This window comes from Talpa occidentalis, unplaced genomic scaffold (assembly GCF_014898055.3).
Source record: "Talpa occidentalis isolate TD23 unplaced genomic scaffold, MPIMG_talOcc4v2.1 talOcc4.8, whole genome shotgun sequence".
Classification (NCBI taxonomy): domain Eukaryota; kingdom Metazoa; phylum Chordata; class Mammalia; order Eulipotyphla; family Talpidae; genus Talpa; species Talpa occidentalis.
In genome coordinates, this window is record NW_023605194.1 from 70,539,578 (window position 1) to 70,553,205 (window position 13,628).

Sequence of the window (13,628 nt, forward strand, 5' to 3'; positions counted from 1 at the left end):
AGGGGGTGTGGATAATGGGAAAGGTTGTGGAGTGGGCAGGGGGTACCTGGGAAATTTTTCTGCCTTCCTCTCAATTTTCCTGTGAACCTAAAATCACTCTAAAAATGGTCTATTTTAAAAAATTGAGGACCCTGGGTTTATGAGGGTTCTGGACATTGATATTTACCATATCTGAGATTAAAATTGAGCAATTAAAAGTGTTCGTTATTAATTCACTTTAATAATAAGGCAATTAGAGGTTAACATAAATAGTGTTTTTAAGAAATATAACCATTCTCCAAAACAAAATCTGTGGGAGAAGGGGCACTGTTGACATTCTTGTAGGTCTCTGCCTCAGGAGAGGACCTGCACTCAGTCTTTGCTACATCAGTCGCATAGCTTCTGGAAAGTAACAGCAAGCACTCATGGAAGGGGAGAGTAAAAATGGTGAATGCAATCTTAGTATCCTCGTGAAGATAATTTTGCCTGTTGATCACTTGAAGGTGCCCAGGGGAACCCCAGGCAGTGGTATAGGGGTAAATGTTTATAATCTGCTCTCCTAGGGAAAAAGCTCTGATATGCAAAATTTCACAGTTTCTGCATCTGAACTTTGCTGAACTCATTAAGAGCCATCAGGAAGGACAGGTTCCAGCACCCCAGGGCCCCTGATGACCACTTGGGGACCCCTGCTCCCTCAGGCCTCTGGGTGGACTGCCCCTTGTCAGTCTTTTCCACAGCAGTGCCACTATGAGGGTGGCCCTCACAGACATCCCCTTTGCTCTGTTGCTCAACAACAACAGAGTCCTGACGGCAGGGTGCCCTCCCCCCACCATGTAGGCCTTGCCTTGTGTTCTGCTGACCTCATTCACTCTCACTGGGCTGTTGTCTTAGCCAGCATTTGTTTTCAAGAAAATGAGTTTTTCGTCTCATTGTGCATTTGAAAATCTAAGCCCTTGTCTGCAGCTAGACGATCTGGACTGGGTATCAGGGAGGTGCTCGTGCACAGAAGCCAGCCGTGAAGCCCCCAGAGCAGGTCTGCCTCCTTCCTCTGAAGCCTCTTCAGATCTCTGCCCTGCTCCAAAAATGGAACCAAGCCACACTGCTCCTGCCATGAGAGTGCCCCAATAATAGAACTAAAAGGGCTGACATTTCTTTGCCTAAGAAACACATGTCTCTAATTAATTCACATTTCCAGCTGTGCGCTCGCACCCCACGCAGTATTAGTAGCAATGAGTAAGGCTTCCTTTTTATTAAAATCATCCCCTTGGGGTATAATAGCTTACACAACAGGAACAGCAAAGACTTTGGTTCTGCAAATCAGGAAAACAAAATCAAAATTACTGAGAGTGGTTGTGTATCTCCTCCCTGAAGTCACCAGCCTTGTCTGCACCATCCACGTGTGTACACACAGGGTGTCAGTGACTCAAGAAAGATCAATCCCACCCGCCCCCTCCCCAGAGCCTCTTCCTGCCTCCTCACTTCCATGCTGGCCCTTCATAAATCCATGCATCTTTCCCTGAGACTTTTCTGGAATGCCCCGGGAAACCTGTGGCTGCCATGATTAAAATCCTCTGCCTCTATATTTCCTTGGATCTATTAGGGGGGACACATTATAAATAGTCAAATATTCTGAAGCAGCATGAATATCACTCTCAGTAACAAGAAAAAGTACAAAAATTAGGCAGGACACAGCCTCGGGTTTAACAACTGGAGGTGGGTGCTTGGGGGCTCCTCTCTGCTTGCCCAGCCCCGGGTCTAGAACACACGGGAGGGCTTTAATACTGCCCTGGGCCTTGCAGCTTGCAGACATGCACCCAGGAGCTGTCTCGAGTGACAAGCGACAAGTGCCCCAAAGAGCCCCAAACAGGGATTTAAACAGAACCGTGGCGCCCAGATGGGGGAAGCCAGCATTTCCTGGGGTATCTGTGCACACTTCACAGGGAAGAAAGCACCTTGGCTGGTCTTGCAGAAGAGGGAGGCATTTTCTAGATGAAAGCGTAGCATTCCCCAGGGGCAGCTGGAGGCTCTGGGCGGTTACAATGACCCAGTGAGGGGGAGTCAGGGACCCAGCAGCACTGACCCTTGGCTCTCACGACCACCCTCATCTGGCTGTGGCCCAAGCCAAGCTGCCGGCCACGAGGGCTGCCCCCCAACTCTGACCCCCTCTCTGGGCTTTCCCTGAGAGCACGGCCCCACAGGAGGCCGGGGTCCCGGGGCCCCCTGTCCAGGGCTTCCCCAGCTCCTGTCACCACCAAATGCCGATCCCTGTGACCTCACTCCCCAGAGCCACTGCACCAGGTTCTGAAAGCACCAGCCCCTCCCCTGTGCCTCAGCCCAGGCCGGACCTACCCTGGGCCCTGAGGCGCTCCTGAGAGGAGATGCATGGACAGACATGACGGTGGCAGGTGGGGGCCGGGGATCTCGGGGCCACACCAGGTTCCACCTGGAACACGTGGTGGCAGACTGCGGGAAGGGAGAGGACGGAGGGGAGCCAAGGCCTCGGGAGGGCACCTCCGCCTTGGGGTGCTCTGGGGAAGAGGGGGTGCTCTGGGGACACCTAAGCCCCCTCCTGGGTGAATTTTGGACCCAGCAAGGCATGCATCCTGTCTTCGGTGGCTATTCTGAGCCTGGGAGGTTTTACCCTGAGGGCCATCTTTGGGAGGCAGCTCCTGCCATGGTGGCTGCACGCTCTGCAGAGACTAGGCCTGGGGTGAGCAGCCCCCAGAGACAGCGGGGACGAGGGAGCCAGAGAGGGTTTGCAGCGGCCTTGCCCTCGCGCCCCGGGGCCAGCAGCACAGAGCTCCCTGCTGGGGTCCTGTCGGGGCCCCTCAGGCTAAGGGCGCCTGAGGGCACACTGCTCACTGTGCCGCAGGACTGCAGCGCACCCCCCACCCCCGCAGGCGAGAGCATGGCAGGACAGGCTCCCCCAACATCCTGAGCCCCGGAAGAGGGGCAGTGAGTTTCCAGCCAGACAGAGGTGGCCCCCTCAGGAGCACCACCTGGTCTGGGGAGCTTCCCAGGGGGCGGCCCAGCCCCCTCGTCCTGGGCCCGCGGGGCAGAGGCCAGCCGGCCAGGGGCTGGTGGGCTGGAAGGCGGATGCCCGCAATTTTATACTTGGGCCTGGTCGGTGTTTGTTTGTTTGTTTGTTTGTTTTTTTGTCTAAGTGATGATTGGACCATTTTAGGACCAATCAGTTCACTTGGCGCCGAATAATTATGAATGAGCCAGTAAACACGATGGGCTCATTATCCCGGCCTCGTTGGCCCACGCTCGCCCACGCCCGGCTGAAAAGAGGCTGCGCCCCGTCCTCCCCTCAGCCCCGAGTAGCCGCTCTGGGGGCGGCGGGCTGGGGCTCCGGCTCGGCTCGGCTTCTCCGAAGGCTCCTTCCCGCGCACAGCCGCGACGGGCAAGGGCGGTCCTGCCGCGCTCGCGTGCCGAGGGCCGGGTGCCAACTGCGTTGGCAGAAGCCATCGCGTTCAGGCGGTCGGCAGAGGCCCCGCCGTGCGGGACGGTGAGGACCTGGGAGCGGCCGCCTCAGGGCTCCTTTGGGGGGTGCTGAGCGCGCCAAGGCCTCGGCGTCCCTGCAGGGAGGGGAGCGTGTGGTCAGCGGGGAGACGGCGGCATGTGCACTTGGCCCGGAAGCCCAGGGTGAGGGGACGCGTGGGGCAAGCTGGAAGGGCCGCTGGTCCGTGGCTGCCTCTGCCCCGTGCGCTGCCCTGACGGGAGGGGCGGCCTGGCCGGCAGCTGCTGCGCCCTCGCTCCCTGCGGCGACGCTCACGGACGTGCAGGAGGACGGAGTCCAGGCCCTTGAGCCCGCGGGAGGAGAGGCTGCAGGGTTGTGGGAGGAGAGCGCGCAGCAGGAGAGGCCACGGGGTGCGCAGGAGGAGAAGCCGTGGAGCCCGTGGAGAGGGCTCCTTCTCAGCTTGGGTCATTGAAGAGGGTTTTTGGGGACCGGACCAGGAGGGAGGAGGGTGTAACTTGACTTCCTATGAGGAGCAGCTTCAGGAAACCTCTGGGTCCTCATTTTCCAGGGAGCCCAGCAAAGCTCCCTGATGAGTAGGGGGCTGCAGGGTGACCACCCCCCCTACCCCGTGGGCCGCTGCCTGGGGCAGAGGGCGGGGCTGGACCTTTGAGCACCCCCACCCTCCAGGGCACCTGCTGCAGGGGTGGCACTGTCTGGGCTGGACCAGAGAAGTAGTAGCAGGTGCTCCTGCCACAAGCGTCCTCAGAAAGCTGCTCTCCTGCAGGCCTCCCTTAGCTTCCCGCTGGCCATTCAGGGCCAGGAGTGGGTAGGGACCCACTCCTCCAGCCCCTCAGAAGATGAGCTCACTGCCCCCCCTACATGAGGCCGGAAGCTGAGGACGGTGGGAGGTGGGTGGGAAGGGCGGCTGGCTCAGGGAAGACTCTGGGGGCCTCTGGCTGGGGGCTGTGGCTCCTCCTGCCAGGGGCTGCACACAGGCACCCCTGACAGCGGCAGTGACCTCGGGGCATCATGATGATAATTATGTTGGCACGACATGACATACGGGCTTTGTGGGGACCCCAGGCCAAGCACAGACCCACTACAAGGGTGACACTGAAGGGAACCAGTGCGGCACTGAGATAGGGAAACTGGGCGGCCGCTGATGAGCAAAGGGCCTCATGGAGGAGGTGACACCTGAGCAGTTGGGTCTGACAGTCCAGGCAGAGGGGACGGGACAGAGGGCAGCTTGGGAAAGTGCCATGTGCCTAAAGAACAGAAAGCCCGTTGTCGGATGAGCGAGCAGAGCAGGTGGCACTTGGCCCGGGGGGAGGGGGGAGGGGCTTTCCTCACAGCAGGCCTCAGGGAGCAGTGAGGACAGTGTCTACTTGGCCCAAATCCTGAATAATAATGGACATAATGATGAGTGGGGGGAGGGGGAGCAGGCAGGGAACAGGCTCACCTGAAGGAGGTGCTGGGCAGCTAAGGCACGGACTGTAGGGGAGCAAAAATCTGCCCCCCCAAATATGTCCTTGGCAAAAGGTTGCTTTTATGGGAGGGACTCTGAGAGCGGGAGGAGGCTGCCTCCCCTAAGAGTTCATTCACAAGCGGGATGGGCAGGGTCCAGGGAGGCACATGAACCCCTCAGAACTGTCAGCAACCCCCACCTTCCCCGACACTCCCTCTGTCCCTCCGCAGGATCTGGTTCTTCCTTCCAGAAACTCCTGCTCCTGGGCCCTTGGGACACCACACTTTTGGGTTTTCCTCCCCAGGGTGGCCATACCTCTGGGAGGCTCCTGCAGGGCTCCCCTGAGCAAGGTCTTGCCTCATCTGAAAGACTCTGATACCCAGCAGGCAGTCCTTGCAAATACGAGTAGGGATCCCCACCTCACCACAGCACGGATGCCATCTCCAACTCTAGTCTCCCCCTTCTTCCTTCCTGGACACCCCGTTTTCTCACACAGACCAGGGGACAGAACACACACTCGGGAAGTGAAGGGGAGTCCAGTGGCCCTGTGAACAGAGGCCCATCTCCATGGCCTAGGAAAGAGGAGACTCCTGGGAGCCCCAGGCAGGTGACAGGGATACGCCACAAAGGACACGAAACTCTCGCTGGACTTGCTGGTGAATTGCGAGCAAAGGCCAAGGCCATCCCAGTCACGCTCCCTCTCCCCGCGAATGCTTGGGCACAGCTGCTGCTGGCGTGGGTTCACGGCCCCACTGCTGACCTAGACATGTGATGTACGGCCACCTGCCAAGGGCCCCCACGCAGGGACAGTGGCCGGGACACCAGGGCATGGTGTCAGGCAGGCAGACAGGGTCTGGACACCAAAAAAGAGAGTGGGGCAGAGCCGCGGGTGTGCGGCTGCTGCGCGTGTGTGACACATGGCTGAGAAAACAACTGCAGACCTTAGAGATCTGCGCTAAGTGTGCTACTGTCCCCTGAGTCTTCCGAAGTCGTGATCTCCTTGGTGGCGGAGGGTCTTGTTGAACAAAGCAGCAGAGCAGGAGGGCCGCCTGCACACACCACCCCACGCTGGTCCACCTTTCCAAAACACAAGTCATGGATGTCCCGTCTCCGCCCATCTCAGGAAGAAGCCAGTGTCCCAAAAGACCAGGCCGCGTGTCCTGTGCTCAGCCCCCGAAAGCCCATGTCCACGCTCACCACACTCTCCCTTGGCAAGGAGACTCTGCCTGCTGCCCCCACCTCGTATGCTCTGGGCTCTGACACCTGAAAGCTGCCCCTACACCCCAGGAGAGGCCTTCGCTGACTAGCCTGTGTGGACACGTCCGCTGCCTTCTCTCCACAATCCTGCTCCCCAACTAGCTGTTTGCATCCTCATTGTCTCCCCAGGGACAGTAGTGTTGTGAGGACAGAGCAGTTTCTTTTGTTTACTGAGGGGCCATGCTCACAAGGTCGTCCTGACCTCTACAAACCAGCAGTGGCTGAGGGCCAGGGGCATGTGCTAGGGGTGCATGAGGACACCAGGCCAGGAGGGAAAGGATGCTGAGTTGTAAAGCAGCGAGGCAGCAGTTGACCCAGTGAATGCGTGTGGGCCTCACCTTGAGCCTCACCAGGTGGTGCAGCCCTGCAGTCCCCTGTCTGGAGACATTGGCTGCACCGGCCAGCACGCACACTGCTGTTTCCAGTGGCTAAACCACAGACCTTGACTGGCCCCACCCTACCCGCTTCACTTCCGACTCAGGAAAAAACAGACTTCAGACCAGAACAGCCTGTATTTCCTGCCAGCAGCCCAAGTCCCCTGCTCAGCTGGCTCTGCCACCCTCCTGGGGTGGCCGCTGACCTTGGGGTCTTTGATGTGGACATCACCCACCTAGCAGCCATACCCAGTTGGTCCTGAGGGCCCAATTGTGCCTCACAGTCACATTCCACCAGCCTGCCCCCTACGATGAACTCTCAACTCAAGCCATCTCCTGGCACAAGCTGATGCCCCTCATAACTGGCCCCAGCCGACCCAGAGGGGAGACGGAATGACTCCACATCAGCTCAGCTGTCACTCTAGAGTGACTGCTAGAAATGCAAGAAATGCAATTCCCCTTTTGCAAATGAGGGAGGAAATGGAGTTTGAGGGGTTTAAAGGGTCCCCCTGCTCACAGTATGTGGCCACTGAGCTGGAACCCTCATGCAGGTGGCGTCCTCAGCAGCATGACTGTGGCCAGGCGCAGGCAGGCCAGGAGCGGAAGCTGTGCAGAGGGGAACGGCTGCTCAGGGAGGCCTGCTGCCAGGGCGCGATCACGGGCAGCTCCCCGACTGCTGAGCTGCCCTGCTGGGCCTGCATGCATTAGCTGCCTGTGGGGCTGAGCCCATCCTTCTGGAAGCCTGGAACATGCTGCATACTGGTGCCCACAAGGCCAGTCCTCAGTACAAACACAGGGCTCCATGTCCCCAGTGGGCACCCCTGATGGCTATTTTACACGTGCCCCAAGTCAGCATGGGCACCATCCAGCTCCTGGGCGGGGCCTCAGGGGCACCTCTGGGAGCTGTATTCCCCCCACTTCCACCAGGTGCATCTTCACCTGGTGGATTTTGCTTTCTCTGTAATAAATCGCAGCGGGGTGACCATCTGCTGTGTCCTCCTGGCAAACCACCAAGCCTGGGCCTGGTCTTGGGGACCCTCCAACACAGAGGCCTTCCCACCAAGAGATGAAGCTTTGGATGGGAGAGAGGCACACATGGAGAAGGAGGTGCTCAGACAGGAGGATGAGGTGGAGAAGGGTCCCGGAGCAGAGCCACGTGAGGACACCTGCCCTGCCGTCGAGGCGCAAGAACCAGGCGGGGAAGTCAGGGTAGAGTGAGGTATGTCGGCAGCTGCCCCACATAGTCATGCACTGGACTCGGTGGATCCAGGAAGCAGCCCGTGTCTGCGTGTCCACAGTGACACACAGCCTGGACACTCCAAGGAGACAGAGCCTCAAATAAACCACCTCAATATCAGGGTGGCTGCTGAGCCCATGATCTTCTTCCCCCGTGAGGCTACTGCTCATGCCTTCCCTCACCCTTCTGCCCAGCCCTCTCCTGCTGCCCGAGCCCCTCCCTCCATTTCTACCCCCCACCAGAGTGCTTGACCCTTCTGCCTCCACGTGGTTGGATCCTAGGGGGTGCACAGGGCATCTCCCAGGCTGAAAGACAGGGATTTCCTCCTCAGAATCCTCGCCTCAACACAAGGCCAGAAGAAGAAATTGTGGTACCCACTGAGCTTCCACACACCTACCTGCCTCCACCCTGCAGCACCCAGGGACCCTCTAAGGCCTGACTCAGCTCGGTCCAGGGGCAGATGAGGGGGCTGACAAAGCAGGCTGACCTCACTCCCCTCAGCTGACCCCTGGTGTCCCCGCTGCCAGCTCTAGGGGCTAGGCCTGTGTATGGCTTCCCAGACCCCCTCTCTCCCTTCTGCTGGGTCATGTGGCCTCACTGCCTGCACCGCCCTTCCTCTGAGGCTGCACCTGCTCTGCCCTCGATCCTTCCAAAGACCAGAATCCTCAGAATTTCAAAACAACAAGAGCAGAGACTTGAGCCAAGAACAGCCTCCTGGAGCAAAGCCAAGTCCCACTGCATCAGTGCCTGCCCACAAGGCCCTGCTGCACACGAGGCCCTGCTGCCCATGAGGCCACACTGCCCAGGAGGCCCTGCTGCCCATGAGGCCCAGCTGCCCACAAGGCTCTGCTGCCCTTGAGGTCCTGCTGCTCAGGAGGCCCTGCTGCCCATAAGGCCACGCTGCCCATGAGGCCACGCTGCCCACGAGGCCACGCTGCATAGCAGCGGAGACCAAGGCTTCAAGGTTTAAACCATGTCGTGACGTATGTCATGTGCTCAGTGTCTCCTAGTCATGAGTGCCTACTTACAAAAAGTCCTTTAGATTAAAAAGAAAAAGGAAGCCTGGCTTCCTACCTCTGAGACCAGCCCCAGCTGCCTGCCGCCTCCCACCGCTGCCTCCCCTGCCCCATCCACTCCCTTGGCTTCCCAGGGCTGCCTGGTCTGGACGGCCAGAGGGGCAGGCACAGGACTAAGTGAGGGTCTTCACTGCACACCACAGGTCAGTCCTTAGTGTGTGTTTAGTTTGCACATGAGCGCCCTCCGCCTACATGCACATTCACGTGTCCCCAGAGACCCCAGACCCCTGCGGCTACGGAACATGTAAGAGGAAAACCAGCTTCCCGGTCCTCCCGAAGCTCAGCTCTGTGAACAGTGTGGCTCATTTGGTCCTTCCAGGCCCCCAAGTGGGTGACACCTTGTTGTTCCTTTATGGGGGGGGAGGGAAGGCGTAGGCACTCCAGTGCCTAAGGCTCCCACCCGTGTATCACAGCCCAGCTTGGCGGCCCCGCCTTCCCAAAGCTGTGCTAGCTCCAGGCACCACGGGGCGCAGAGGTCTCAGCAGCCTGCACAACAGCGCCCTCTGCTTCTTGGGCCAGAGAAAAGGCCTGGCAGACAGCAGCAGGGTGGATGCAGCCCTGGGGCAGACAGTGAGGCCTCTGGGACGGGACAGCCTGAGGGAGCAGAGATCTGGCAGGGTTGGGGAGTACAGAGGGAGGAGTGGCTCTGGGGCTCTGGAAACATCATGGTCAAGACTCTGCCTGTCCCGAGAATCCAGCTGTCCAGGAAGGGAGCAGTGAGGGGCTCCCCTTCAGTTTGGGCTGCCCCCAGGCCCCACAGCAGTGCTGCAGAGTGGGGGGAGGGCCAGAGCCAGAAGCTCGAGGTCAAGGGAGGGTTGGTGAGCAGGAGGGCACGGTGCCCTCCAGGAACCAGCGACAGCTGCATGGCAGACTGGCGACCGAAGATTAGGAGGCTGGGACTGCCAAAGGCATCACAGCCACTTGCCAGGTGCCCGGAGCCGAGCCAGAGTGGCTACTCTTTCCAGAAGACTGTCCCAGAATAGACCTGAGTGTAGAGGGAGGGGAATAGGTGGGATAGAGGTCAGAGGATGGGGGTACACTGGTGGGGACCCATCCCAGGGAGGGAAGTGGAAGGGGTGCAGGTGGACAAGGTTAGCTCCCACATCAGGCGAGCACCTTCTCTTCTGTTCATTTCATGCATGTGAAGGCCGTGGGTGGCATTTAATGTTATACAGTTTCGTGCGTAAGACCTAATGATCCAGCTCTGTTCACACCCCTCCCCACATGCCCCCGCTCACACGCAGAGGACGGGCGGGGCCAGAGGGCAAGGTGCAGCACGCGAGATGGGTGCAGGGCTATAGCGACACGTCTAGAAATACAGCAGGGGCTGCCACCTGCCCCTGGAAGCTACAGTTAACATCACGGTGCTTGAAGGAGTGACATCTGAAGGGAGACAGGCTAAGTGCATCCTGAAAGTCACACCAGGGGCGCTGTTTCCTGGAGAGACAAAAGGCCGTGGGGGAGGTCAGGGTGTTGGTGAGAAGACGGAGCATTGGGTCTGTGAAAGTGCATGAGGGGTGCCCTGCTGTGCACCCCGGAACTTCCCTCTAACATGGGCCACCTGCAGGCACACCTGGCCTGTTCTCCGCTGCGTGTGTCCTCCCTGCTTGGAGGCGCCACACACGTGCTCAGCTCCATCTGGGCTCTGTCTCAGCAGGCTGATGAGCATTTTCATTTTTATTTCCTCCTGGCCCTCCAGAGTCTTCATCAAAAGATGCGGCTGGCGGGACCATGGGGGTCACTGCTACCCACCCCTCTGGTGAGAATTTCCTCTGGGCAATGCAGCAAGCTCCCCAGGGCACAGCGGGGGGGACCAGCCCCCAGAGCCTCCAGTCCTGGGGATGGGTTCCCTAGGCAGCACATTCCCCCAGTCCCCCCGCCCCACACCCATCTCTTGCAGCTCTGCAGGGGCGGGTCCCCAGAGGAGCATCAGCAAAAGGCACAACCTGACAGCAGAGCTCTCTAGGTGTGCCCCTGGCCTGTCAGTGCCCGTAGACCCCAGCAGATGAGGCACCGCAGGCTTTGAAGGCATGTCTGGCCCCAGGACGCCTCCGCCCAGAACCTCAGCTTCCTGTAACTGAAACGCGCTGAGAATGCTCAGGAGTGGGGCCAGCAAACTCCATCACTTCTAAGCCGCAGCTGCACTGGCCCCCAGAAGGGACGCCCCCGCCTGCCCTTCCCTGGGGAGGCCATAGGGAGATGGTGAGGAGCTGGCTCTGCATGGAGCTGTGGGTGGTAAGCGAGGCCTGGGGCAGCCCAGTCTCTCTCCAGCCCCCAGCTGGAAAGTCATGTCCACGCTGGCCACTCATGTCCAGCAGCTGTGTCCAAAGGTGACACTCCTCTCCCAAGGCTCCCCTAGGAGGCCTGACTCTGTGTATCCAGCAGCCCCATGCTTGCGGTGCTTCCTGGGAGTGGGCCCCTGTCCTCTTCCACATCCGTGCCACCACCTGCCACCCATCAAGGGGCACCCCGACATCCTGTTAGATGGAAACAGCCCCTCCCATCCGCACCACACAGACCTCAGCCCCGGAGGACCAGCAAGTCCCACCAGCCCCTGGGCAGGTCTCCAGAGAACAGCTCCGTCTGGGCCAGGGAGCAAGCCCTGCATGAGGCGAGCCCACGCACTCCAGACTCAAGGCAGAACCCAACAGGAGTGAACAGCAGCCGCTGACTTCCCTGCCCATCTCACATGGGCTCCGGCAGTTTGTCATTCCTCCCACCGGAGCCCAGTTGGGGATAGGAGCACTTAGCTAGGAGCATTTGGATGAGGTTTTCATTCAAACCCTCACTCTGCTAACACCCTGTCTGGGGTTGAGGGGGCACAGGGGCCACCTGAATTTCAGAGGTCCCAGCAGAGGCTCTCCTGGCCTAAAGTCCTGCCACAGCCCCCAGAACTGTTCCGTCCCCAGAAGTCCCCCAACCAATTTCTTTGCAAACTTTTTGTCTTTCATTCTTTTTTTTTTTTTAAGATTTATTTATTTATACAAGAGCTGGGGTACAGATAGAGGCGTGGGAGGGTGAGAGGATTCACCAGAGACAGAGCAGGAAGCAGAACAGGCAGATAGACCAAAAGCACTGCTGAGGGGAGCAGCAGGTGAGACAGGAGAGGTCTGCCGCACCATGTGGTTATCTCCCTGGCTGGCCGGGAATCGAACTGGTACTGCAGAGGCTGAGGACAGATTCACAGTGCTGCACTCACCTGCTGTGCCACTGGGGAGGCCTGTTAATATGCAGCCCTGGGGGTGCAGGGGTTAAAGACAGCACTATCAAGCTATCCCAGCCACTGCAGCGAGAGTTCAATCCCTGGCCAGGAAGCTACCCACAGGGCACAGCAGACCTCTCCTGTCTCCCTGCTGCTCCCTCAGCAGTGGATCTGCCCATCCTGCTCCCCACTCTCTCTAGTGAATCCTTTCACCCTCCCACCTCTGGCTAGCAGCAACGGCGCAGCAAATATTTATGGTACTAAACTGGTACTGGACACGGGTCAGCGCCCGGGGCTGCCGGGGCCGGAGTGGGGTGCGGGGCGGGCCCGCCGGGTCTCCCCGACCTCAGGCTGGCGGCCAAGTGCAGCCAGGCAGCCGCAGCCAGACACTGAGTTCCGATGAAAGTAAATGTGAAATCGCCAAATATGGAAACTCTGCAGGAGGAGGACGAACCAGCTCAAAGTCGGGGGAGCAGCCCAGCGGGACAGCGGCGAGCGCGGGCGGGAATTCACGGAAAACTCTCAGAACTGCCAAGACCTCGGGCGCAGGCACGAGGGGCAACAACCGGGCGCCGACGCCCAGATTCCACGGATTGCCTGAGGGGCCCGGCGGCTCCCTTCACCTCTCTGCGCCCTGCTCTTCTTAGGGACCCCTTGGAGCTCCCCGGGTGCGTGTTGCTTTTCTGAAGGAGCCGCGCGCGCGCCTGCGGCTCCTGGGGTGCCCATCCATTGCCAGTCCGAGCGGAGTTCCCGCGCGCTCCAGGAGAAGCCCTGCAGAAGCGGAGGGGGCTCCGGCGCGTGCAGGGTCTGCACCAGGGCTCGCGCCGGAAAGGCCCCCACGGCTTGCACACCCCGACCTGCACCTGCCCTCCAGCCCACCAGCGCCTCTGGCGCAGCCGCCGGCTCCAGGGGGCTCCAGCCTGGGGTCGCGTCCCCGCCGCACACCCCTCGGTCGAGAAGGAGCTGCCGGCACCCCGCACCCACTCCCCGAGCAGAGCCCGCCTGCCGCCACCTCTCAGCCCCGGGCCGTGCCCTGCCTCTTGCTCAGGGTAGCGCAGTCCGCGCCCACCCCACGCCTCCCCCGGACTCGCCCGAGTTGAGGGGTGGCGGACCCTGCGGGGCCCCGCAGTCTGACTCGGGGCGCGGGGAGGCGGCTGCCGGGCTCCTGCGCCGCGCGCGCTTTCGCTTTCAAAAAGTGTGACAAGCGGACAGAGCACCTCGCTCCCCTCAGTCCTGCCAGCAGCCCTGGGGCTCGAACCTGGGGCGCGGATCTGCCCGAACTCACGTGCGGCTCCGCGCTGGGCTCTGCGGGCGGGTCAGCAGGCGCGCTCCTCCCGGAGGCCCGGAGCCCGGAGCCGGAGAAGGGAGCGGGGCGGGGCCGGGGAGCGGGGCGGGCCCCGGGCGCGGGGGCGGGGGCGGGGCCGGGGCGCGCTAGGCTGTACCCCAGCCCTGAGATTACCGCCCGAGAGGAAGGAGCAGCGTGCGGGGCGGGGCGGGTGCGGAGGCGTGAGAATTAAATGAGGTGACAACGGGCTCCCTGAATCCGGCTGGAGTAACCCTTCTCTCATTGCTTTC

General features: G+C 60.4%; 1 protein-coding gene across 2 annotated transcripts in view; it reads right to left on the reverse strand.

The window, feature by feature from the left end:
* Positions 1-13,385, reverse strand: part of TRAF5 (TNF receptor associated factor 5) — a 35,929-nt gene extending 22,544 nt beyond the window's left edge. Inside the window, exon 1 of one of the 2 annotated variants that reach the window (XM_037497338.2) lies at positions 13,339-13,385. The gene's annotated coding sequence lies outside the window, so the exon portion shown is untranslated. The other variant, XM_054690633.1, reaches the window with a different exon arrangement.
* Positions 13,386-13,628: the final 243 nt, after the last annotated feature.